This window comes from Meleagris gallopavo, chromosome 4 (assembly GCF_905368555.1).
Source record: "Meleagris gallopavo chromosome 4, MGAL_WU_HG_1.1, whole genome shotgun sequence".
NCBI lineage: Eukaryota > Metazoa > Chordata > Aves > Galliformes > Phasianidae > Meleagris > Meleagris gallopavo.
Genome location: NC_139407.1, coordinates 27,705,848 through 27,732,840, shown reverse-complemented (window position 1 = coordinate 27,732,840; position 26,993 = coordinate 27,705,848). Strand labels below are relative to the sequence as shown.

The 26,993-nt window shown below is 38.2% G+C and overlaps 1 long non-coding RNA gene across 4 annotated transcripts in view; it reads right to left on the bottom strand.

Moving 5' to 3' along the window:
- Positions 1–26,993, bottom strand: part of LOC146544454 (uncharacterized) — a 227,044-nt gene that overhangs the window by 61,459 nt on the left and 138,592 nt on the right. For all 4 annotated transcript variants that reach the window (XR_014882964.1, XR_014882962.1, XR_014882963.1 and 1 more), the window contains one exon: positions 17,306–17,402. This is a non-coding gene — a long non-coding RNA (uncharacterized LOC146544454). The remainder of the gene's footprint in view (positions 1–17,305; positions 17,403–26,993) is intronic.

Genomic DNA, 26,993 nt, shown 5'->3' with positions numbered 1-26,993 from the left:
TCTGCAGCTGAGAGCTCTAATTAGGTGTGTCTACAGCTCTGGAAAATAGGTCTTCCATCTTATTTTCATGTTTGGATTCAATTTACTATATTGAAACAATTGCTTTGCTCTGGGATCTGTCAATGTTTTCTCTTTCAGAGCAGGAATTGAACTTGGATCAGTCACAAAAATGAAATGACTGTGAGCATCTTGCATGAAACTTGCAGTTTTCTTAGTGATTTTCACATTTGTCAAATGCACATGAACTCACATAGAGTAGTGCCATCACATATTTTGTATGGGTCTATTTTTAAACATGATTTTGTTCAGGATGTCGAGTATTTTACACAGGAATTTAAAAGCTCCCATCAGCACACACTCTGTAATTTCAAGGCCACATGGGATTTCTTTTCTGTTTCTCTTCTTGGCATAATATAGACTTACGTTATCACTCTTACTGAGCTTATTTCTGTACTAAGTTATAATATAAGTTTTCGCAGAAAGGCAATATAATGCTGTTTACAAGCAGAGTAAGTGTCTTTGTTTTTGCTTTTACTTTGGTTGTCCTGTCTTGACCATGGCTGAACAGGTGAAGGCAAGAGGGTTTCTCAATGTTCAGAACTCAAAAGCTGATAGGCAGCATCCTCAGCTGAATTCTGTGGTGAGGAGGGGACAGAACAATATAGAAGGCTGATGTTGTTCTTCTACTTCCCGGTACTCCAAAACAGATTTCAACACAGCAGCCAGGTTCATTTTTTTGGCTGCACACTCTGTGGTCAGTCTCAGGGAGAGTTGTTTGTTACGGATGTGTCCATATGAAGGATGACTCCTGCCAGGCCTTTGACAGAGGGAAAAAAGTCTAATTTCCTGCTAACCAGAAAAGACAGAAGACTTTTCTGAATACGTTTGCTGTTCAAACACGTTGTTTCTTGGGTTATGAGCTCATTTATGCATAAACTGTCATTTAGCTTTGCATCTGCACAGTGGATAGGGAACTGAACCAGGAGCAGGTCTCTAGTGATGATGATACATTATGAAAACAAATAGTAATAATAACCACTAATGCTTTAGATTGCCCACTTAGTCTCCAAGTGCCCCTGAGCCACATTCTCAGTCAAAAGGAGTTAATACTTACCCACCTATAGAAAGTTCTTGGAAAGATAAGGTCGTAAAGCACAGAAAACTCACTTTCTTTTAGCATATGATTTACATTGCAGCTTTCTTGGTAAGAATGTGATTGAAAGCCTCATGTAAACTAGGAAAAAGGCTTCCAAGTAGATTTTCCATATGCTCTGGACGCCAAACCCTCTTTTGAGTCTTAGCACTGCCAGGTCCCTTTTCCTTTGTCATGTTTTGGAAGGAAGACAGGATAAATTCATATATCTTTCTGGACTTCTCACCAACAAGAAAAGGATGAAGTACTAACAAAATTAAAATATATCTACTCATGAATATGGGTGCTCAAGGAGCCATTAGGAACTTCAAAATCCCATCAGCACTAGGTGGTGGTATGCAGAAGAGAGCAGCCAGTCCAGCCTCAATAGGGCTCCCTCCTGTTGCCCCATGGAGATGTCCTCTGAAGCCTAGGCACTGCAAACTGGCCACCCCAAACTGGATAAGAAAGCAGGAAGTTTTTTTTTTTTTTTGTCATCTTCACTAAATCAGTGTGTGTCAGGAATTGGGCTGCTGAATTCTTCAATGTGAGAAGCTGTACTGAGTGCTTGCTTTTTCGCAAGTACTACATCTTGTTGAATTACGTAGTCAAGAGCGCAGCAATTCAGAAGTAATCTCACACAGATTAAGTCAGATTCTAGTATAACCAGAATAGAACAAGAAAAAAAAAATATCAGCACAAATGCTAATTTATTACAGCCCATCAAACTTGACAATCTCAGCACTGCATGAGCAGAATCAAAAGGGTTGCTTTGTTCGTGCCCAATCCTGCAATCCAAGATCTCGAGGCCAGGTTTTGGTCACTCCTGGTATTTGCTGCTTTTCAAGAGTAGGAGGATTCTCACTTCCTGCTGCCTTGGTATGGGGTGAGTGCAGGTTTGCATTTGGCAGATCTACAGAGAAAGCAGCAGGGCCTTCTGAGAATTCCTGGGCTGTGACAAGCTCTAAATCATCACAGTACTCCCCTCATGCTTGCTTAACCTCATTTTTGAATCACTGTCCAAGTGGAGCATTATGGCTCTTTATGTGCTTTTTATTAAGCAGTGAATATAGGAAGAATATGTCTCATTCAACACATACCTAAGAAGATGCGAACATTCAGTGTGCCTGTCAGCAGCTCATGCGTGCAGAGAACAGCTTATATTCACTCCAAATGCTTTCATTATTAAAAGCAAAACAAAACAAACAAACAAAACAAACAAACAAAACAACAAAAAAAAACAACCCACAACTGAAAAAACCTGCCGCATGTATGCAAAATGCTATTTTCAAAGACTCATCACTTGGCCAAATCTAAGCTCATTTTCGTCAGGTCACTCAAAAGGATTTTTCAATGAGGCCTGCTTCCTTTGCCAAGAGGGATCTGCCCATAACCAGCACTCGTGGACTGCTTGTAAAGCAGGAAACAGTAAAACCACTTAAAAATTAAAATTATTTTAAGGATTGGGAGAAATGCATTCTTTCATATTTACAATAACACCTGCACTCTGTTTGCTCTGGCTTACAAAGAAGTGCACCACTGGGGGAAATAGCGAAAGTGCTAATGCAGGAAATACTAGTTCAAATGCCCTCGCGACATTCTCTCTTGGTGCTGGTAACGTATCAGCTGCAATAAATACAGTTGCATCTTTCTCTATCCATTGTATAAAATCGCTAAGGCAGAACACCCAGCTGAGCTGTAGCAATTAATATGAATTTCCAGCACTCAGCCCTATCCCAAATCACAAGGGAAGTACTTAAGGGCAAACTCAGCACCATCAATAGATGTCTCACCCTACTGACTTCACATTAAAACTGACACATAGTCAGGTAGGCACTCAAGTGCTTCCTTTGTTCAGGTTTTAGATTAGTTGTTTCCATGGAAATAAGTTGTTTCTGTTTATTCAAGCCTGTATTCTGCTTAAAATCCTAATTTTACAGTCATTTCTATCTGAGAATGCCTGAAGTAGACATCTTGAACTTTCCTGGTCCCTTATCTTTTAATTTAGTTTTCCCTTTAATTTTATTGACAAAATTTTATATAGTTTACACTGCCATGCATGTAAAGAATTAATGAAAAATATCAAGCAGTGATACAAACACATACTGACTTTAATAAAGTGGGTAGCAAAGGAAGTTAATCTTTGCTTGCTTTAAGTATATATATATTTTAAAAACCATTAAAATCTTTTCTAAGAGAAAACTTACAAATTCACAGGAAAAAAAAAAAAAGTACTTTTTCATAAACATTTCAGGAATCTAAAATGTTACCCCAAAGCTAACCTTTTCTATTTTCAAAAATTAAAACTGAATGATGTCGGCTTTCTGCTTTCCCTTTTTCATTATTTCACTCAGCAGAAAGAAAAAAAAAAAAAAAAAAAAAAAACCTCTCTGGAAAGCTGCTAAGCTGCTATCAGAAAGAAAAAAAAAATTGCATTGGAAAATACACTGAGAAACATGATATTTTCTACTCAGTCTCCTCTCCAGTGATATAACATATCACAGGACAGTAGTGGCAGGCACACTGCTATGTGTCTAGCAGAGATATAACTAGATATAGAACATATGTCACAGGAAAAAAAAAAGATACTGCCTCTCCCTTGCGTCTTCAGTCTGTGTCTTATCACTGTAGGAAATTCCTCAGTGGTGGTGAAATAGTAATAGTAAATTTCTGCATTTCTTCTTTAATCTGCAGAACTTTTTAGAAGAAATTGGTGAACTGGGTCTAATGATGCCTATCGGAAGAAGACAAGCATTGTCTTCATTTTATACAGGATGAAAATGATAGATGAAGCGTTTAAATGATGAAAGGGAATATACAGCTTCCCCCTTCACTCGAGGACATTTGGCATCAGGCATCTCAGCTAAGGTAGTTCTGTTGTACGTAAAGGAGATCTATTTGGCAGAGAAATATTGTGCTTCCTTGCAGGACTTCCCCTCGTGAACTAAGAGCAAATTCCTACTCTAGGAGCACAGATGTGAAATTGAACCAAAATCTAACATAGTGACACAGGTACAGCTATCCACACATATAGCTCCCTGACACAATGACAGGAGATGGCATGTAGGCTCAGGTGTGAAAGAAAGGGATTTGAGAATCTGCATGCTTCAACCCAAATGAACGTATTTGTTCCAGAGAAACAGAGGTGGTGTAATGATACATCGTGGCAAAAAAAGTACATTGCAATTACGTTGTGATGCTCCCACCATAGTCATTATGTACTCAGATTATCTTCTCTGTCTCTCAATTGCATCAATTAGAGGGATAATTTAAAAAGCACCAAAAAAGGGTGCTTTTACCCTCCTTATGCTGCACAGGTCTTTACATTTTTCTTAGCCTATTTTGAAGCCATTCTGAGCAATATCATGCTAATTCACTCACTTGTGTTTGTATTCCTTATACTTTACCATTATTATTATTACTATTATTTATCATTATTAGGCATACTTATTCCATGTTACAGCCAAACTCATTTTGTCAGTGAACTGGACACTCTTTCCACAATACAACGAGCAGACCTTTGGTATTTGATGCAGTGAACTATCATGCATTAGACATCTAAGTTTCTTTAATGCAGACTTCATGGCCCTGTCTCCATTTCCACCTGCTGGAGATTTTTTCAGCCGCATTTGAGTATCCTGAGAGTAAAAGTGGAAATGTTTTGCTGAGAGCAGGGTTGATGTGAATTTATCAGGTCTTATGTGTCAAAGTTCTTGAGGTAAAACTGGTCCTGCACGTGCAGGATAAACAGTCCTCATTGACATGGGAAGTAAGCAAGCCTGCTGAATTATCACACGTTACAGAGGATGGAGTCATTATCTTCTTAGCACTGCAGGTGGAGATCTGGTGTAGATGTTTGGCATCATAACATCAGTCTTCACAAAAACACCACTAGCCTGCAGATATTCCATTTTCACACAAAGATACCTAGTCACCTCCCTGTTTGGGAAACAAAGGTAGTAAGGCTTTGAAAACTTCTGTAACATGTGAACAAACTGCAGTTTTTGGAGCATCTGCTTGACTGCTTTAGCCATCACTATAACAAATGATCATCCAATCAATACTAAAGAGCAGGAATTGTTGGCTCAGCTGCAGAACCTTTCTATGCCACAGATTAAAATGACTTGCTTTTCAGTGGCTCCTTTGCACTAAAGATTTTGCTCAAGAAGATGATTAGGGGTGTGGAGAAGCAGTGGAATGGATGTGGAGATGTAGGGTCTCAGTTCTGCTTCGATTACATGGGAATGGGCCTCAGAGACTGCACATCTCCTCCTGCCTCAATATGGATCCTCCTTGCTGTGAGGAGGATCCATATTCGCCTGCTGTTGAAGCAAAGCCTTGCATGGGAAGAAATGCGGCATCTCTACAAAGAATGTTTTGGGCAAAAACATGATCTCCCATTATGTTTCAACAAGATTTGGCTGGGACTGGAATGTTAAAACACCAGCCTACAGCTTCACTTGAACAACTAGGCAATAACAATATCTCCAAGGAGTCTTCAACATACTCTAGCATGTCCTAGCAGCCTAAATTTTCTGACAAATTCAGTTAGCTCTCATGGGGAAAAAAATGGTAAGTTACTGAATGCTAGTTAGTTAAATGTTTTGCCTCTTGCCCAAGTCATTAATAAGTTGTTAGCTTTTTAGTTGTTTCTTGTAGTTTTGGATGTTGTGTTTTTTTGTTTGTTTTGGTTTGGTTTCATTTTTTTTTCTGAATACTGTGCACTGGCTTGAGAAAATGGGGTTAGCAGATGTCAAGCTACAAGTGGCACTGGAATTTTAACAACATAAAGGGTTTTTTTCACCATTTCTCAGAAGGGAAGAAAGCAACGTCAAAGAAAAAAAGAATCTGGATTACATGTCAGTTGCTTAAATCATTCAGAGCTTCACCTGCAGAAATGTAAAACCTGAAAGGAGTAGTTTGGACACATAATGCCCTCCCAGATGCCTGAAAGACCACTTCCTTGTGTTTTCATGCTGGCCACACTCTGCAGAACCTGGCTGTATGCTGTTTTCATTCTGACCTGGAGAAGGCACAAACATCCTTGGCCACATCTTGGTTTCCAAAGGATCATGGTCTGCTGGCTCACCAGGGAGGGTGGCTGAAGCAGAGGATGGCAGTAGATCAAACTGTGAACCAGCAATCACAAACCATTAGTTTTGAGACACAGGGTTCTGAGAGCTGTAGGTCAAATCCAGGCCAGGTGCAAAAATGCAGTACAGAAGCATTTTTTTCTTAGACCACTTGGCCATTGGATCCAAGAGGATACAGGACACATGCAACACACAGCCTTTCAATGTGACAATTTGCAGGGCTTTGCTTGCCCTTGCTATATTTTCTGTTTGTGCTCTGATGAACTTCTTCCTATTCAAGCATGCTGAAGACAGAAACATACGTAGCAAACTGGCTTTGTTATATATAGCACTGATTTCCCTGTGGGAAGCTGTCTGCAGATCATTACTTGCAGTTTATTTTATGCACCTGAACTGTAACTTGCACTTCCAAATCCTACTGAAAATGCACTGCCTTCTATCTATACTATGTTTCTAATTTATTCATTCATTAACATTAGCCACAACTTTTACTTAGACTATGACAGCAAAGAGGAACAGATGATATTTTTATTTCAAGATCATTATTATTTTCACTGTGATATTAAGATTTGGTCAGCAATGAAAGAGAAAAGACATGAACGTATGAAATGACAAGTTTGTGAAGATGTCTGGTAGGATTCAGAAAGTAAAAGCTCTTTTTTCCCCCTTTCTCTGCTCTCTTATTTAGCTCCAGCACTGAACAAAGCAGACGCTGCCCAAGACACCTCATTTTGTAGGAAAGACAAAGAGAAAGACACATTTAATTCTGCCATCAGGTAAAAACAAAGTCTTATTGAAGTTAGAGACCATTTTGCCTTTGCCTTCATTGAAGCCATGATGTCAGTTCAGATTCTCCTTCTCCTTGGGTTCTGTAATTAGGAGAGCAGGAGACCAGCCCTGTCCCCATACCTCCATCCTGAACCTGCCCAGTATCTTTTCTTGCTTTGCATGCTAGACCAGGACAAAGTAGGATTTAGGCACGATGTTTACCATGCTTTGTAACCCTACCACAGGCTTGTGAACAATCCCAGAAAACTAAAAATGGACCATTCAAAATGTTGCTCTCAGCAGTTATTATTTACAGTTGTTCTGACAAGATGAATCCAAAGTATAAATCAAACTTTGGAGCACAAATCTTGTTAGTTGCCATGTTAGTAAATCAGTTCACCTAAATAATCTTGAGCTTTTGACAATGATACAGCCTTCTGGATTGAAAATTCAGCTCCTGCGTGTGCAGTGAACTTGATCTGCTGACATTTCAAAGGATTGAGATCCTATTTCTGATGGTTCAGTTTATACTCAGCTATAAACTATTTTGAGCAGTACTGAGCTGAATACAAACAGCTGATGTTCAGGTCTGGAGTCAAACAGTCTGTCTCCTCTGGCTAAGTAGAGTAGGTTAGGGAAAGAGTGTAATTTGTGCACATTTTCCAACAGAAAATAACAAGCAAACATGGGAATACAGGGAGACAAATAATGCTGCATATAGAAAGAATGCTCCTGAGAATTGCTTTTTGTTTAACTTTTCAATTTGGAAGGAAAATTTGATGTTTTTAGTCCATACCTCCAAACTTACTCTCAGAATAAAAGCCTTATGTTAAAGATACGTGATTTCTGATTTTCACTGAAGGTCTCTCATTGTTTTGCAATAAATTGTGTTCTATACATCTTCACTTACGAGTCTGCTCACATCTGACAGCCCTTAATCATTCAAGACATGATCTAGTAGAATCTACATCTGGAAATGATGTCACTTTGCTTTTGGCAGTGGAAAATCTAACTTAATGTTAAACACATACTCTTAAATGCAAAGCTTTGAAGGAAATTAGTACAGCTGAATAGTTCTCTTACAAATTAAATTTTAAAATAAAATGCACATGCCTTTTATTTAACAGCTATAGTCTTTCACCATATTTCAGTATGTTGTGTTCTCTCTATACATCTACTGCTTGTGTCTGCATCTCGCACAGATCCGAGGCTTGCTCTGGTGCGATTTTCCTGCACAGCTGGCAGAGACAGAACTCTCCAGGATGCACAGCCTGGCTGCTTTGACACTGCTGGATGAGCAGACAAGATTTTCTGATAGATGAGCACAAACATTCCTGCACCTCCTCCAAACCCTGTCAAGATGCTTACTCTTCAAGTCATCACAAGGAAAAGAAAGCAAGGATTTTCTGTTACTGTTCACATGGAGCCAGGGGTGTTTTGAAACAAATATATTTTTGCATCAGTGAATAAAGATTTCAATTCAGCAAATCTGAGCTACTGGCTGAGCCAACAGTTGATAGATTTGGAGGCTACTAGGAAATTTTTTGAAAGAAAAAACAACTCATTTTTAAATAGACTCTGAGGAAAGCCAGACATCAGCCCCAGCTCCGTCATGTTCGTAGCTTATAGAATAAAGTTTCCCAAAGCATTTGCATTCCGGGTAATCTTTTTATTAAAATGATGGAATGTTGGACTACATTCCTGGCATACTCACCAGTGGCATGGTTAGCAGAACTGGCAACCAGAGAAAATGCCTTCAGAATAAGTTTGTTGTTTTTTGTGTTTTTTTTTTTTTTTCCACCCATACTTAGACTGGTAAACAAGTCTAATAAGTTTAGCAAATATCTTTCTGCCTCAGCTTAATTAGACTGGCATTTTATAACAGCTTGTTATTGTAAATCATCCCCTGCTTTGATTAGAATCCTTATATATGGTACAAGGTGGAGTCAGTTCAAAAAATATTTTGTTATGGACACACTAGGGTATGCTTGGAGATCACACTGCCACCTGCCATCCTGATTACACTGGTATGAAAAGCTTTGAACCTTACTGGCCAATAGTATCTGGCAGCACAGTGGCATCAGAACTGCTGGCATGGAAGAGGAGAACAGCAACAAAACAATCAAAGCCTGGCAGTGATATGACCAGCCTGTTGAAATCCAGTGGGTTTTACTGCCGAAGTCCTTGGAACCCTGGTTAGAATAGTACTGCAGAAAGAGAGGAAGGACGGGGCTCTGTATGATGTAGTTGCAGTAGATAATTTTTGTCTTGCTCACCATATATTTACTGAAACTCCTAAAAAGTTTTAAATGTTTAAATAGGAGCATCAGTACTTAGAACACAGAAACTGTTTTTCTCAGTAAGCTACTTTTTGGCAACACATAGTGTTTCTGAAGCTTTACCTCACATTTGTACAGTCTTCAATCATTATGGAGGAGGGGAAGGGTTTGTTGGGACAGACAGGAACATTTGTGATATTGAGGGACATGGATTAGTGTGCATGGTGGTCATGGGTTAATAGTTGGACTAGATGATCTCAGTGGTCTTTTCCAACCTTAATTATTCTATCATTAAACCCCCAAAAGTGGATATTTGGAGGGTGTTTCTAGCTTCATGACAACTCCATCATGAAATAACGGTTCTTTCCATTCCGAGACATCCTAAAGCTTTCCAGAGAGAGCACCACAACCTGCCCTATGTTCTGGGTAGAAATGTTGATAAGATGGGATGTAACCTAGTTTCTGACCACAGTAAGTTCCATCAGAACAAGCACTGCAGAAGAGAGATAATACCTTCTTGCAGTGCTGCAGAGATTTTGCATCATACTACATCTTACAGAGCAACCCAAGGAAGCTATTATCCATCAGAAATAGCTGTAGGGCTATACAAATTGCACTGGCTTTTCTCAACTTCCCTGTCATTCCCCAAAACTTCGAAGGTGTAAACAGCTTTCAAATGGCATCACTCCCACCCATAGGTAAGCTCTGCAACATATTTTTTGTCTATGTTCTGCAGCAGGCCCGTGTAGATGCTTTTAAAATATTGAGATTCCAAGTCATTGCTTATTACTCACTGGTCTGTGTTTTGCTTTTTTTTGTTTTTCATCTTTTTTCATCTATTTTTACTTATATCATCTGTGAACCCACCAAGAGAAAACAGTCACACAATGGCACAGAACCATGTAACAAAGTTGTGCGCAGCTATTAGAGCAATTATACTGAAAAGTGTCAGCTTCCACCCTTGGCAACTGAAAGTAAGCAGAGCAAGTATGTTATTTGTAATGTGCAAGTTCTATTTTGTATGAATTCATACAGGCAAGTTTGCTAACAGCAAGTACAAGAAAAGGTCAAAGGCCAGCCCTGGGGAAAATAAGAGAAAAAAATGTAATGTTTGGGTCTCTACTTATTTTCCTTCTGGGCATGCTTGGCTCATATTTTCAAATTTGTCCTCATGGATGTATTTTAAGCAAAAACTATGATCTTAATATAAAACCATGTGTTGCCAGGAACTGGATTGTAAAGTAAAATCTCACAAGTTGTAATGTAAGCACAAAAAAACTGGCATCAATGTGTCAGAGGCAATATCTGATCTTGGTTCTGATGTGCAAAACACATTCTCCTTGTAGCACTCAAGCACAAGCTTGAATGTATTCATGTTCCCCAGGAGAGACAAACGAGAGCTCTGTCACGATTCATAGGCAGTTATTGTATTTGAGTGAGGGCACCAAGCTTAAAAATACCTAAGTGTCTCCAACTAACAGTGACAGTGTTATCTTTCTACTATTGTTTCATCTACTTGTTTACAAATGACATGATTTTAAGTAAGATTTGGCATTTCCATAGCCTTTCTTTCCTTCTTTCTCTCTTCTGCATCTTGGCAAAATGCTGAATTGAATCTGTTACAGGGACATTGCTTTCATAACAACAATTTGATGTTACATTCATGGATTTGTGACTTCAATGACGAGTCTACCAGAGAGCAGGGGTGAGCCTGAAAACATTTATTACTGGGGGAAGAAGAAAAGAAAAGGAAATTAATGACCTAAAACTTCTGTTCTTTTCCACGTTTGTTGTGGTGCAAATTTTTTCAGGAACAAAAGTAAGGAGTTCAATCCGCATTTCATTAATCAAGCACTCTGCCAGTTTCCCACCCAGCAGACAGCAAAATCAGCTAATAATTTCACTGGAAAACATTTGTTAACCTTTTTGAAAAAAGATGCATTTTCATGGCTAATTTCTCATTCCTGTCTTAAATACAGGGTGTCAGATTAGTTTCTCTGTAGTTCTTAGACATTTTAGCTAGCATCAATGAAAATATCACAACTGTCTACAAGTGGTTTGCTTCTAATTCCATTTGAGTTCCTCTTCTCTCAAGTTCTGGAGCTACCTGAATTTTTATTTATTTATTTATTTATTTATTTTCCTGATTCTTCCAGTACCTTTCTCACTTGCTTGCTGTTCTTCTCCTTCCTTGTCTGCATGCAATGAAATTATTCTTGCTTCCTCCATTCTCCCTGGTGAGTATAGATGCAAGGAAGTCATTGAGATTCCTGATTTTGCATACTTGTCCTGTCTTTCAAAGCCTACAGAGTTCTCCCAGCAAGATTACTACTTTACATGGCGGCAAAAACTTTTGCTCATTTTCACAGCTTAACAAACCCAGTTTCATCCTCACTAGTGGTTTTCTAAGGTCATTTATTTTATTCCTTAATCAACACAAGGTTAGCATTTCACCTACAAGGTTAGTGTCTTCACATACCTCTCTTCTTTCCTTTGTGAATCTCTGTGTTTTCCTGATCGATATGTTTGTTGTTTACTACTCCTAGTAAAATACTATTTCTCAATGTGATTTTTTTTTTTTTTTTTTTTGCAGTGGGTGCTCATCCATACTCATCCCTGTAGCTTTGTACATGCTACAAAATAGTGTGAAGCTACATAGTTTATCTCTCTGAGGGTCTAGAGAGAGATGATCTTGGAGGAGTACAGAACACAAAAATAGTTTCAATTTTTCATTACTCAACACCTGGAGTTTAACAGCCTGTTTCCTAATACTAATCCTTAACAGCAAAGGCACAGCTGGTGAGATCCCCAGATTTTCATGGAGTGGAGGGAGAAAGCTGGCAGAAAACAAGTTCACCTGTTTACTGGATTTCACAGTCAGTGCTGACAGGTAAAGGAAGCTATTGTATGGCAACAGTGAAAAACATTGTTTAATACTTGTAGTCAGGTTAGGGGTTAAACAGCTCTTAATTGCACATTGTCCTTTTCACAGCCCATTAAAGAAAAGCAATATTCCTAATGTCTTCTTTTTAGCTGAAAAAAAGGAAACTGACAACAACAAAATCAGATATAATAAATTATAACCCAAGAGGTCCTCTGAACCTAAATCCCCTAATTAAAGGCTTGTTAATTGTAAACCACGTCCCATTAGTGGCTCACTGTTAAGTTTAAGCTCTTTGGCTCTGTAGCAATAGGGAAATTTCTGTTGTGTGGGTCACAGTAAGTGTGTAAGCTTCAGCAGGCCATTTTATTTCAACATTTCAACATAGACTCACTCAAGCCCAACAATCCCTTGCCTGTTCCCATGACCAGAAGGCAAATCTAGTTCCCTCCCTACCTTGGGAGCAAAACACCCCAACTGTATGGAAACTTCTGAAGAGAAAGCTGCAGTGGGCACACTACAAATAGAGTAGAATGTACAGGAAACATAAATGCTGAACTCACTGCATACAGCTTATTTCTGCAATCATGCCAAGCACCCACTTTGGAAAGAGTGTTTAAAAACGGTGACTTCAGTCTATAGCTGTAGGCATAAGCAAGCTGTACACGTTGTGTGAATAATCTGACCTAGCAACTGGAATATTTTTTCAATTAGATGGTCTCAAAGTTTAGCTTCTGGGCAGTTCATTTTTGATTTACTCTGAACCACAGACAAATTGATCTGTGAACAGCCATTGCTTTCACAGAGGGATTTGATTTGAGGAATTATGGCCTAGATTCATCATACCGATGACAGATAGATTTTCATACTTTGGATTTTATTAATGGCATGTTCTTTGCTTGTTAACATTCAAAGGAGATCAATCACAGGGAGTTCTGCTGCTATTCAGTTTCTCTGGAAAAAGGACATCACATGTGGAGACAAGAGTACAGGTCAGCCTGGACCAGTCTCAGAATATATAAAGAAACACAAAGTCTTTATGAGCCAGAAATAGTTGGAAATGGGCCCAAATTTCAGCCATTACCAGAGTATAGCTGATCTCTTGCAAGACTTTGCAAAATGTGTGATGTGTTATCATCAGTGTGGTTTTGTTAGCAATGCTTTGATTATCCCTCACCCTCAATTAAGGGAAGAAAATGTAATACTTTGAGCCAAGCTGTTGAGGTAACACACATTATCAAGTACTCCTGATGCTGTGTTTAGGTTACTAACTCCTGGTGCTTTTCAACATTTATAGACTTGCCCCAAAGAACTCTTCAATCTTAAAAGCCTTGGATGCTACTTATTCTCTAGAAAAATCAGCTACCAATTCTTCACGCATGCATCATTTAACTCCTTGAACCTCTAACGCAGTAACAGTACTATATGGGAAAATCATATTAAATTTAAGGAACACTTTTATACAGCCCATGCTGTGCAGTTTCTTTTCAATACTTTTGGCATTCAAAACTGTAGTTTAAAAGTTTCATTCACTGTTAAATTAGCTGGGTGAATAAGCTCTATATAGTTCTGTCCAGTTACAGAGGATAGTTGAACATGTGTTCTGCAGGACTGTTTTTTGCAAGATCACTGAAATAACTACCTTGTATTTTTCAATTCTGTTCACTCTAGGTGAAACTCCCTATTATAGGAAGTCAAAGCATTACTTCAGTGATCCAGTCAGTCCTGATCTTGAGAGAATGAATGAGCTGAAATTGATGGGTTTTTTTGTTTGCCAGGCACTTGAGAGCATGGATCCAGCTTATTAACTTCAGTTTTCAGACAATTCCCAAGAGCGCAGAAGGCATGGGACACTGGGAGAATGGCATAAGAAAGCAGAAGGCTGACAATACATTGTCCTGGCTTTAGTGTCAGTAAGTTTCTTAGCAACACAAATGCTTCAGATGATCACATTAATTGTTTGAGAAGGCTGAAGTATTTAAGTGCCCAAGGGATACATAAAATAGACTACTATTTTATTTCATTTAGAATCATAGAATCACCAAGCTTGGAAAAGATATCTAAGATCAATCAGTCCATCTGTCCACCTACCAATGATATTTTCCAGTAAACCATGTCCCTCAGTACAATGTCTAAACATTTCTTGAACACCTGTAGGGATGGTGGCTCCATTTACTTCATTTAATTTCATTTCTTTATTTTTGGTGGAAGATGACTAAGAGGAGAATGTTTCAAAGATGGGTAGTTCATCTGCACAGTGTTCTCTTAACTGTGCCTTTGATTTCCCTTTGGAATTTTTAAGAAACAAAGCCAGTACTTCTTCCCATTAAACTACTTATTCCTATTAAGGCTGACATTTTTTCCTTGCTGTTGATTCCTTCTGAGCCAACAGTTTTCTCTTGCCTTATTTCAGAATTGCATGTATATTTGGGGGGGGGGGGGGGCAAAATTGGAACCAAACAGTAGCCTGGCACATGCAGAAAGTGGACATTCAAAACAGATATTCTGTCCTTGATCAGAAGCAAAGGAGTGGCTTACATCCCTTAGGAGTTCTACTGTATCTCAAAATCTACTTGGAAGTAGTAAATGTTATTGCATACTACATACTTTACAGGGTGAATAGAAGTTCCTCAGTGACTGCTGCAAAAATAAAAAAATGCTAGATTCATTTTCCCAAAGACATCGGCCTGTCAATTTGAGAACATTCCTTATGGAAAATACAAATGCATTGGGCTCCATCAGAAAGTTGCCTTTGCTGAAAGTAAGAGACAGATTCAGACCCCTTGGCAAGGATCTGAAAAGCTGGCTTGACATGATTTAGTTGTGGAAGGTCATGTGCAAATGAGCATTTGACTTGGTGAGCTTGACCAGTTATCAGTTCCCAACACAACTCTGCTTGCTTCCATAAATCAGGGATAAGACTTCTATTGACTTCAGCAGGATTGGACTTAGACACAACCTGCTTGTTTTCGAAATCTCAGCCTGCAAGTCTCTGTTTGCTTTTTTTTCCATGGGAAAGAAATTTAAAAGTTGCAACAAGAAGCCAGTCACACTACAGAAAGCAGAAGGTTTTCATAGAAGGTACAAAGAATGTACCTTCCAAAGGTCAGGTTTTAAACTTAAATTGCTGTTTAAATTTCAGGCTCAATGAACTCTTCTGTACTATCATTTAGGTGACATCTGTAAATATTAAAACTGATTCTTCTTACCTTCATGTAGCCCTTAACAAGTGTCTATTTCTATTTCTCTTTGGAGATGTATGTATTTACACCCATGTGCAGCTGGTTCAATGGCTGGTTTCAGAAGGAGTTGGGGATAAGCATATAACTTCTCATTATTCTAATCTACATTGGCAAAAAAATTTCCCTAGCAAAAATTTTCTTTGACTAGAGTCATGTTCCTAAAGATTTGGGAGTGCAAAGTAAGGCAGTGAAGATGCAAATCATAACTGTTTGATTAGAGTCTGTCTCCCAAGCTCATGTTAGCCTTGCAATACATTGTTTGTGTAGGTGTAAAGAAGAATTTAGGATGTGCTGAACATGATGTGTATATAACTTCGGAAGTTCACACCTGGCTTTTGGCCAAATTATACCTTAATTCAACTGTAAGTGGAAAACACTCAATTAGATTAATACAGATCTTAATAAACTGCTTCACAGCAGCAGCACTTAGAAAAACTTACACTAAAAATTTGTTAAAAAATGCGATTTCACATGTGAGAACTGTAAAGATGGTCTATTTGCCTTGTAGAGAGGAACAGCTGGGTTATTTGGGGAACCTGCTACAATTGTAAAGGACACACATTAACAAGCCAAGGATGTGATGACCCTCTGAAGATTCACAGACCAACCCTTGCCCTCTCTGTCAGCGCAAATCAGGAATAGAACATACCAGGCCACAGCAGACTTGTTCTTTGCCATCAAGCCTAAGATGTACAGCTGAGGGACCAAGTCCCATACTGTTCTAAATACTGAGCCTTTGCTAAAATCTTCAGGGGTGGAGAGCATCACTCACCTCTCTCTAAATAGCAATGCCTCTGTCAGACCAGCATAGTCTGCAAGCACTGTGGGCTAAGCAAATGCTATATCCTTTTATCAATTGTCTTCTGTGTTTGAATTATATCAGCACTTGAATCACTGAAGAGTAGAGGAGAGGGAAATCCTGTAATAGAAATATTCCCCTCCTTCTCCACTAAGGAAAAACAAACTTTACAAACCTAGTTTCTTACTGCCCTTATTACATGGGAGAAATTAGGTACTGAAACGTCTTTTCACATCTTACTTTGAAAGACAAAATTCTTCCCAGAGGAAGTGAAGACTAACTATATGCAGCAACCTCATTTATTACAGATTAGATATTACAGGTCAGCTCTCTTCTCTTCCCCAGATAACAGGATTGACTTAAAAAATATCAATATTATTGTTTTTCTCTCTGCATTTTTATTTGTCCCTTCCACTTCAGAAGATTTATTCTTTGAGTCCTGTCTCAAACTGTCTATTTAAAGCCTCCCAGCAATGTAAGGAGATACTTTATCTGCTCCTCATTTCTACAGTCTATATCTAGAGGAAAGGGCTGCATCACCTATAGGTGAAAGGAGAAAAGGCACTGAAATGCTCCAGATGCAAGGGCCAAAAGCTCCTCCAGTGTTTTGGCACTGCCCGCCTCTACCAGTGTCAAGAAGGGCCTATGCCACAGCATAGCAACCACAGCCAGATACAACATACAGGTCTGCCATCCACATTAGCTGCTTTGCAGGCTCCCAGATAACATACAGCATGTCACCCCTTTGTAATATCCAAAAATCTCCTCATCTCTATGTGCTATTGTCCCATTCATGTTTAAAAAAAAAAAAAAGATTTACGGGCTTTTGGGTTTCTTAGCTGTCTAAGAGTGAATGATTTGCATGATTACTAGGTTAATCAGTTTAGGTTATTATAGATAACACCACTGAACATATAGTGACTTTTTTAGGAGCTTCTTTAAATGCTTTAGCTGGCTGCTTTCACAGGCATTTTAATTCTGAGTTCTATCTCTGGGGCGAAATACTACCTCTCGAAATCTGAATAAGACAGGTTTGTTGTTAGGAGACACAACAAAGTTACACAATCCCTTTATTTTCAACACTAAAAATAGCAATTCAGGTTTCACCTACCTTTCAACTTCACATGGCCTCAGCTTCTCCTTTGTGATTGCCTGCCTTGACTGGACTGCCCACTTCCACAGTCTTCATGCCAATCCAGGGGACAATCCTGGGAACAGAAGCCACAGCAATGAAAAGTTAACAGTGCCTTTATCTCATACTGTTATATCTGATGTCAGGGCTTCTTTGTAGCTTTGCCAAACTTCTGTAGACGCAAGCAGAAAATGCAGGCCCACATGGGAATACGTAGGTAAAATATTAAGTGTCTGAACTGCAGATTATTCAAATAATTAACTCAACCAGCTACTTGGTGATCTACCTTCAATGATTAAATCTCTGGAGATGCATGCTGAATCAGATTTAAAATGACAGATATGCCTAATTACAATAATTGCAAGCAGAGCACATATGAAGCATTTTATCACAGACTTTTGTGGACTATTAAACGTCTGGTTTAAGTGATAATCTAGTTAATCAGAAGAGAAGGGCTTTGGTGAAGTTGCGTAAATGACACTAGGCTGGAAGAGTTTTGTGTTTTGCAGCCTGCGGCTTTGCCATTGCGGCTCTCTCAGGGTACTGATGATATTTACTCTATAAAGTATCTAAAGAGAACTAATGCAAGAAGGCAGAAGGATTTTCCCTGTACATTCATGTTCTCAAACTCACGTTGGCTGTAATGCTATTACCATCTTTTGACACGTGATTTCTTTGAATATCTGCAGAAACAACCTTTTGCTTATAAAGCTGTCTGCCAGAACGATGTGCATGACAGGAGAAACCTGGTCAAGAGAAGCTGTAGCCAATTTCAGGGCTGGCAGTTTTCAGAATTATTTACAATTACAGGAAGATCTCTTCAGTAGTGGATGTCCTGCTCCAACAGATCCTCCTGGAAATCCTAACTATGCTTGGTAGTTAAAGAGAGGAAAATACCACCATATGCCAGTAGATAAGTTGCACAACATAAATATGAATTCATTAGAGTAAAAAAAGTACAAACAATCCAAGAGCAGCATTTGCAACAGAGACATAAGCACTATCCATGGCATGCTTTCCATATGGAATCCTGATGATGCTTATTTTGTGGCTTTAAAACATAAATTAGGACAGTCAGCTAAAAGACCAGGGAAGATACATTAATATTTTCAGAAAAACTGAGTACAAGATTTTTATAACATCATCCAATATATATCTCCTTTATCTATATGCAGTTTACTTAGCAAGAACTAACATGCTTTGAATATTGAAGCCATCAAATTAAAAAAATAGACTAGAAATGAATATTATCTGTAATTCATTCTCTTAACCTTGTGATTCTTGATTTTATAATGTGGTTGATAAATTGACTAATTATGTTACAATACGAACAGCCAACATCTGCAAAATTAATCAGGTTGAAATTAGAATATTCCACCTCATGTATTCCCCAGTGAATTTTTTTTTTGGCAGTCTTAAAATGTATATATTTAAAGATTACTTTAATGTATTACATTAAGCTATCAAAAGAAAACCCATCTGACTTTTTCTCTTTTTGGAAGGAGTAAGAAAGGACGTTTTCTACTTTGGACCTACAAGGATGGGTCGTATTACATTCTCCTACACAGAAAAATAAATAGCATGCAGAACTAGCCTGAAATGAGATAAATAATCTGGAGCTCAAAGGTCAAGAACATGCCTGTGGGAGAGAAAAACGTACATGAGAAATACCTTCCAAGGTATTTCCGTGTATGCATTTTTCTGGAAGATCCATTTACAGATGGTATTCCTTGGTGAATTCTTAGAACAACGATGAGTTGTGCTTCTCTAGATGCTTATAATGAATAATGGAATTGCAACTACAGAAGCAACAGCAAAAGGTATGCAGGGAGTGATAGACACAGAGCTATGAGAATGCAGGTACTGCAGCCAGCTGTGATTTGAGCTGGGAGGAAGGAAGGGGGTAAGGAACAGAGAGGAAATCAGTGCAAGGAATGCCTCTAGCCTGTGAGACCAAACTGCCTCTACAAAAGAGCTGGTTGTGAATAAGCTTGACTGTGGGGATTGATCAGCCTTAGTCAAAAGAATTGCTGCATCTTAATCCTGACTGCAAACATCTTAAAATGATTAGCATTAGTATTAGGATATTTGATTTCCATTTGTGACTTGATAGGCTTTGAAACTCTGTTATATCCTGTTTGCAACATGAGGATAGGGGAAATGAATGGACAGAAAAGAATACGGAGTATTAAAAAAAAGGCAGATGGAGAATAAAAAACAAAGTGCTGGTTTAGACAGATAGAAACCAAACTTTTAAAAACAAAAAATCCAACGGATAATCAGTAGTGTATATTGGTAACATACTAGCCAGCAAATAAGATTGTTGCTTTTTTCTTTTTCCCCATCTTGAATTAAGAACAGCACTTCCAACTAAAAAGCTGAAACCCCTCTTTTATAAAATACTGAAATGCTTCGATATTACAGCCTACAATTTTTTCTCAAAACAATTTGTCAACTTCAGCCCAAAAATTCATGAAACTACATTTTTGAGCTATCTTCTGAAAAGAATTTGCCCAGCTGTATTTTCAGACATCAGTGATAAAGCACACATCCTTCAAGTCTCAATGCATGTTTGCTGAACTGATATCTTGAATATTACCACAGCATGGCACTGGCAGCAATTTTCAGACATCTTTAACGCTGTTTTAATCCAGAAAGCATTTTCTTTGTTGTTGCTGTTCTTGTTCTAATGATGGTTTCTTAAAGACAGAAATTCTAGAGGAAGACCACAATGAAACTAAACACATACTATTCATCCATCTCTGATCTAAATACTTCTAGATGTTCCGATTGAGATTTGGACTACTATTGATTGAATTCAGTTTACTGGAAAATTGCTTAAACTGCCATTTGCAAGGCTTAGAAATACTCCACATACTTCCCAAAGACTCAGTATAGAGGACTGCTGAACTAGGTGAAACAAGATGTCTGTACTCTGACTGCCTGGGCTTTCATTTATATTTAAGTATATCACGAAGAAACTATTGGAGTGGATCCCTACTGTCGTTTACAATGTATATCATACCACATTTACCATAAAAGAGGGAAGATCAGTATTTGCTTTTACAGTTTTACTATGCGCAGTGAGAGCAATCAGGCTCTTGCAAGTTATCTAGAGTGTAGAGGTAGCAGTAAACACAGGGCTAGAATACCTCAATGCACTAGACTGTGGAAGAGTGATGCCTCTCCTGGAATTGGCTGGGGTAGGGTTAGATACTTCAACACAAAACATTAGAGAGAATCTCACCAATGATATAAGAGCTGAGTGTCTCCCTGTTGCAGAACTTCAGTCTTAGGAATTAGAAAAATGTGGGTGCTGATGCATTCTGCTTCTGCTGTGCTTTTAGAAAATGTAATTGCTTCTTACTGTGGTTCCACCTCTGTGTTCAAAGGTAACGTCACAATCTGCTAATTGTTTCAGAACCTGTTTTTATTCTTTCATTACCCCAGAAGAATGTCTTTATTTTTAAATTGTTAGGATGGATGAAATTATATGCTCTTAATTTCTGCTAATACTCTGTACCTGCACTTTATCTGTTAATTACAGCAAATACAAAATCTAGACAAGCATGAATACAGTAAGAAAATGTCTTTTAACAGTAACTAATTAAGCCACAAAACAATGTGTGTTATTTAAAGGATAATGTTCATGCCACTTGAACACATCAAGTGATAAGCTGTGTTTGTAGTTGATTAAATGTCAGAGTGGATGTGAAGCATTTGATAATTGTGAAAGTCATTTCCTGCAAGTATATTAGTAATATGAATAGGTGGAGTTTTTCAGTGTGTGGAGAGTGGATGGAAACACTGTACTTACAAGGTAAAAGAAATGTTTAATCCCAAGACAGCACTTCTCTGTCCTGTACTGTACCAGTGCTTTTGCATGGTGAGAGACAAGCTGATATCAGTGTTCTTAAGACAGTTTTGTTTTTTGAGAAATACAAACAAACATTAAACAAATGAGTAAAGGAAGGTCATGGAAAACATTGTGGGAGACTGTGGATAGGTCAGAGCTCCATGCTATCTCAATTTCTTCTCATGCTTTTGATCCAGTATGCTAATCTTTAAGTCTTTTCCTACCTCACTTTCTAGTGCTACTAAGAAAGTCCACTGCAAAAAAAATATATATATATATATAAAGAAATAAAAAATAAAAAAATCCATTGCAAGTTAAAAAGAAAAAAAAACAGCACCACAACTTTGCTGCGTGTAGTATTAGTTTACAAAGCCCTGTATAACATGTATCCTTACGTAGAATAATTTTTGTAAAAGATCATGTATGAGAAGATATTTCATTTCCTTTTCTTCTGTGGATATGTAAATAGCTCCACAAGACTAGATGACCTCAGTGGTCTTTTCCAACTTAACAATTCTATGCAACAGTAATTCTCACTGACTATTAATACAGTCACTGTCCCTCCCTGGATCTCACGTTTCAGTGCATAACTATTAATGGAAACATTCTGTTCGGTGAAATGTGTAAGCTGTTTGATCAATAGACACACACTTTCTGGACCAAATCTTATTTGCTCACAGTTGAAATTCTGCACCCTGTTGCATTGCGGGTAAGATTCAGACTCATTTTAGAGTACAAGTTTTGCAGTTTCTGGCCCACGATTGGCATTAATCCCTCTCCTGTCATCACGTTACTCTATAAAGTGTCTCAAAACAGGAGAGATCTGGCTAACAGCATTTCAGTGCCATATAATTATCAGACAGTATCTACCCACGCTGATTACCAGTCAAATTAGACAGGGAGTTTAAAGATGGATTTGTGTATGTGTGCGTAGGTGGTGGTGGTGGTGGCTCATCTGCGCCCAGAGCCTTTGGCAGTAGGAAACACAGGTACTGTGTTTCCTCTAGCAAGAACCTTAACTGAGAATTCCCACCTAGAAGAAAAGGAGCCTCAATCCAAACTGTTTTAAGAGGAAGGAAAAAAAAAAATATTTCCTAGCTTGGCTTTGTTTTTTATTTAACATCAAGGGGAGCTATTGCTGCTGGAGGCTCTACTGAAAGTTATTGCACTTGTGCAGCTTGCTCTGTCTTCCTTCTGTTACCTCTTGACCAAGTGATGGTTCATTTCTGGGCTTATAATAGGTCAATACACTTTGCTGGAGAGAAAGTGAGGTCACAGAGCTCAGACTGCTGGTTTTTGCTCACAGAGCAGGCAGATGCTCTAACTGTGGGCTGGTTGAGAGTAATGGGACATACGGTCACTAAGTCAGAGAGTAAGAACAGCAGCTGGCTCACTGTTTAGCCACTCAATGCACTGCATTCTAGAAAGAATCATATAAAAGAGCCTTGATCTTCTTTGTAGCTCACAACTATAGATGTCTATATACTTAAGTTATTCCTCTGATGCACACTACAGATTTCTGCCTGAGACTTCTGCTAATGTTTGACCAGGCTGCTGCATTAAGTTAAATAACATTGCTTACAACATCATTCATTTTTCACTTGGATTGTTAACTAGACGAACCTAAATACAAGCTTGATTATTTCAATGATTTGATTTACGGCAGGGGGATCTGCAAACAGATGTGGAAGACAGAGCCATTGAGAGCCATTGTGCATCAGTCCATGTGTAAGGGAATTATTTTACGACTTCTGTTATTACTGAAAACATCAAGGCTTTTCTGAGAGGATAACTAGCTTCACTCCAAAGCACATCTGTAGTAGACATATCCATTTCCAGGCTTTTGATAGATGAGAATAAAAGTGTGCGGCACCTTAAAAAGCAGCAGTTGGAGTACAGTAATCCCTACCTGTTAATACTGCAATTTTCTGTCAGTGCTTTCCCACAGTAGTCTCTAAATCCTACTTTACAGACCAGTGATTACTTAAGAGACAGCATCAGGCAAACCTGGATGCTTTCTCAAGTACACAGAGATCACTCTGTTACTACAGTATCAAAGGTAATTTTGGTCAGGAAGATGACATAGGCATTTAACAGATCTGATTTGTCAGAGTGCAACAGGAACACAAATACAGCACACATTACTGTTCTATTGACTGCTGGACAAATATTAAAGAAATTAATCAGCTACAGTGCAGTTAAATACCATATCAGCAAAGCTGAAACAGGACCATTTTATTCCCATTACATTTGAGTGTCTGCATGTTAAAACATTTAAAGTCACCAGATCTCATTACAAGATGCACAATGGTCATCTTTCCAAACCACAAAGGAAACTTTTGCCTTTGGCTACTTCTGTAGAAAAAGCAACAAATTGCAGAGGACATTTCTTTGACCTACTTTGGCATACTGTTTCTCATAGAAGGGTTGCTGCTGAATAGGTACCTCAGGTTTGCACTCTTGAGATGTGTAGTATTAGATAAAGGCATCACAGCTCAAGAGAAAACTGTAATTCAAGAGTTGCAATTGAACTCAGTGTTACAGCAGTGGTGTCATCAGTAATCAGTGGGTCAGGACTCAATTTGGGTCAGGTTTTTCAGCTTACAAGAAAATAATTCCAATCTCTGCTAATTACGAAAATTTGTACAATTCCCCCTTATCAAAGCAGAAAAAAAAGCTGAGTGTAACAATTCAAGTTATGAATTTAGGATTTTTATTTTTTAAACCTTCTGCTAGCCTAAGTTTGTTTATAGCCCCATTAGTTTGGGTTGCTAAAGTGTTACACAAAATAGCAGTAGCATTCTGACAGATTTTGGAGGTGCAGAGCCATAAATTTTGGCGGTATTTTATTTGATGAAAGTAAATAGTGTCATTTTCCACTTTATGAACTCCATTTGACATACACTCTGATCTTATAAAATTTATTGCATTTGGAGAATGGAGGAGATGGGCTGTTCAAATTCTCCATGACCAATAATTTATCAAATCTGTCTACCATTTTTTCTTCTCATACAAAAGACTGTTCCACTAATGTCCTCCAGTACTTAAAGCTAATGGGCTCTATTTGGGGTATGCTATTATCTAAAATATGTGACAAATATTAAGCATTAAAGACGTCTGCTAAAAGGGCAACATGATTTATTATTAATCGAAAGAATAAATCAGGTTTTCTTCCTCTTTGGCAAGTCTTGTCTATTTAAATGGGTTGCTAATATTCAATTTCTCACGTCTCATTGCTAGTGAAGCTTCTGTTTCCTGAGGGGCTTTAGAGTTTTCACCAATTCAACATCTAGAACTCTACAAAAGGGGCATATTTTTTTTCTTTCTTTCTTTTTTCCCTGTTTTTGGACTGAAAAGTGCGAGATAATAACCGAATAGTTGGCTTCAATATCAACGTTGCATTTTTCCGAGAACATACTTGTGTTCCAAAATAAATTAAAAAAAAATCATTATTACTACCAAAAATCCTTCAGGCTGGGTAAACCATGTCTTTTGCTTGGTTATGAGACATCTAGAAGTGCAAAGACATAGCTAAGTGTAGGTCAGAGAAAGAACTTCAAAAAACTATTAATTCCAATGTTAAAGATCTCTCCTCAGCAGCATTCTGTAACAAAAAGCAATGGCTGGCCCCATCACGTCTAGCTTAATGGTGAGAACACTGTCCTGCAGCATATCCAAGGGAAACACAGCTTCAAATAAGCTTATGTTTCCTGAGCCTTTCAAAAGTGGAAAAAAAGAGGTACTGGGTTATCATGACAAGAATAACCTAGAACAAAGCTGTTTCCACTAATTCCCACTTCACAATTCCCAGGTGGGCATGACAAGTAGCTGCAAGTGGCTGGATAATTATAGGGTGGGTTTTTATTGCAGTTGCTGTGAAAGAAAGTCAAACCACATCGAAAATCCTTCAGGAATAAGAATGATGTGGTGCATAGAACATAATGCTAGGAAACATTACAAGAGGCAGCCAAAGATTTCTAGTTGGAGAGACCTAGAGAGCCTCTTATTCCTGGAAAGTAAGCTGAAGTTGTCTTGATTCTTTGCTCCTTCATCAGGATCCAGTTAGAAGATAAAAGACTTGATGTACCTTTCACAGACATCAACATGACAACATGTGAAGAAACACTTGTTTGTGTTGATGATAATTTCACAAATCAGCTGACAGTGTTAGATAAGGGAGAGGCTTGTGGGAATTAAGAGTTCTCATCCATTACATTTTTTAATAAATACAACCGTGCTTGGTGCTTCTAATTAGCTTTTCTCCCTCAAGGAGAAGGATAAATTACTCCAAATAGAAGTATAATTTTTTACAGTTTGGGAGGAGGTACAGGAGAAGAAGGCAAGAAAGAAGTCTCTGACAAACTTCTCACTGTTTCCTTTGATCCTTAGTGTTGAGCTCCTTAAAAGGAATTGCAGTTTGATTAAAGATACCATGGCTGTCCTAAATCAACAAAAAGTAGATATGGACAAAAAAAAAAGGATAAAGAGACGCTGGACACCCTCTCTCAGTCCATAGCACATCTACCATATCAGAAGGGCTAATAGTGCTTTTACCCAAGCAGAAAGACAAGCCCTACACTCCTCATAAGCCATATGCAAGCTTCTTCAGTGAAAGTTTTCTGGAAGTAGAGAGTTTGTCTGATCTTCTCTCCTTCTTCTCCTCCCCACTTCCCAATTTCGGTTTACATTCAAACTACAACTTATTTCTCAAAGAAGAGAAAAACAAATATATCTTCTACCTACTTTGCAAGTGATCTTGAACTATGGTCAGCCTGCAGCTCAGCATTCAAAGGTGTATTGCCCCATAAGCCACCCTCAACAACTAATTCCCAGATTACTCTCAGGAGATTCCTACTTCATTGCTTCTTTGATCAGCTGATATTTTTACATGACTAGGTATTCTGATATAGCTGAAACCACATGGGGATTTTCATCCTCATTTTTGCCCGTGGTTTGATGTGCATTTCCTTCTCTATCTATAAATTGAAATAGCATGAGCAAAGGGCAGAAAATGATGGGAAGAAAGCATTATGAGGATCTTCTTAAATATAGCCTCAAGACTCACGCAAAGACCTCACTATGGAGATAAAACACTTTTGTTATTTTACTGTATATTTTAGGAGAGAATAATGTCTTAATTCTGGGGCTGTTATCATTTGTCTTTGAGATGTTTAGAAGCCTTGCTCCCTGCCACAACATAATTATGCAGCACAGAATAATTATTTTACAGTCAATTAAGTACACTAAGTGTGCATATTTAAAAAACCCAATTTAAACGTCATCTCTACTATGTGGCATAGAATACTTGCAATTCTCCCATCTAAACCAGAGACCAATTACATTGTTAATGAAGCTCAATGGATCAGCCACTTTCTTGAAGCAGTGTTTGAAAGTTCCTTTTCAAAAACTTGCCTCAAAGTCTGTTCTACAGAGCGTATTGCTAAAATCAAACCTACAGAGAATTGCCATAAAATTTCCTGCTTCAACTGAAAGAATATGTTTTCTTACAGCAAAGCATTACATTTTAAAACCACATATCCCGTAAGTCAATGAAAGCTTACATTTTGAAGCAGACCAGATTCATGGGGTGCACAGATACTCAGTTTTTGTTAATGGCTGAACAATAGTTCATGAAAAGTTGTTACTAAGAAAGATAACATAGTCATGTAGAAGTAATCCACTGTTATGGGAGTTTCTCCAAATGTTATTATAATATTAGAAGGATGAATAACATTACAGCATACATACATTTCTTTCATCTTTTTCTGAGGCACAGGTTCTTTTCAGTCCATAGAATAAATAATACAAATG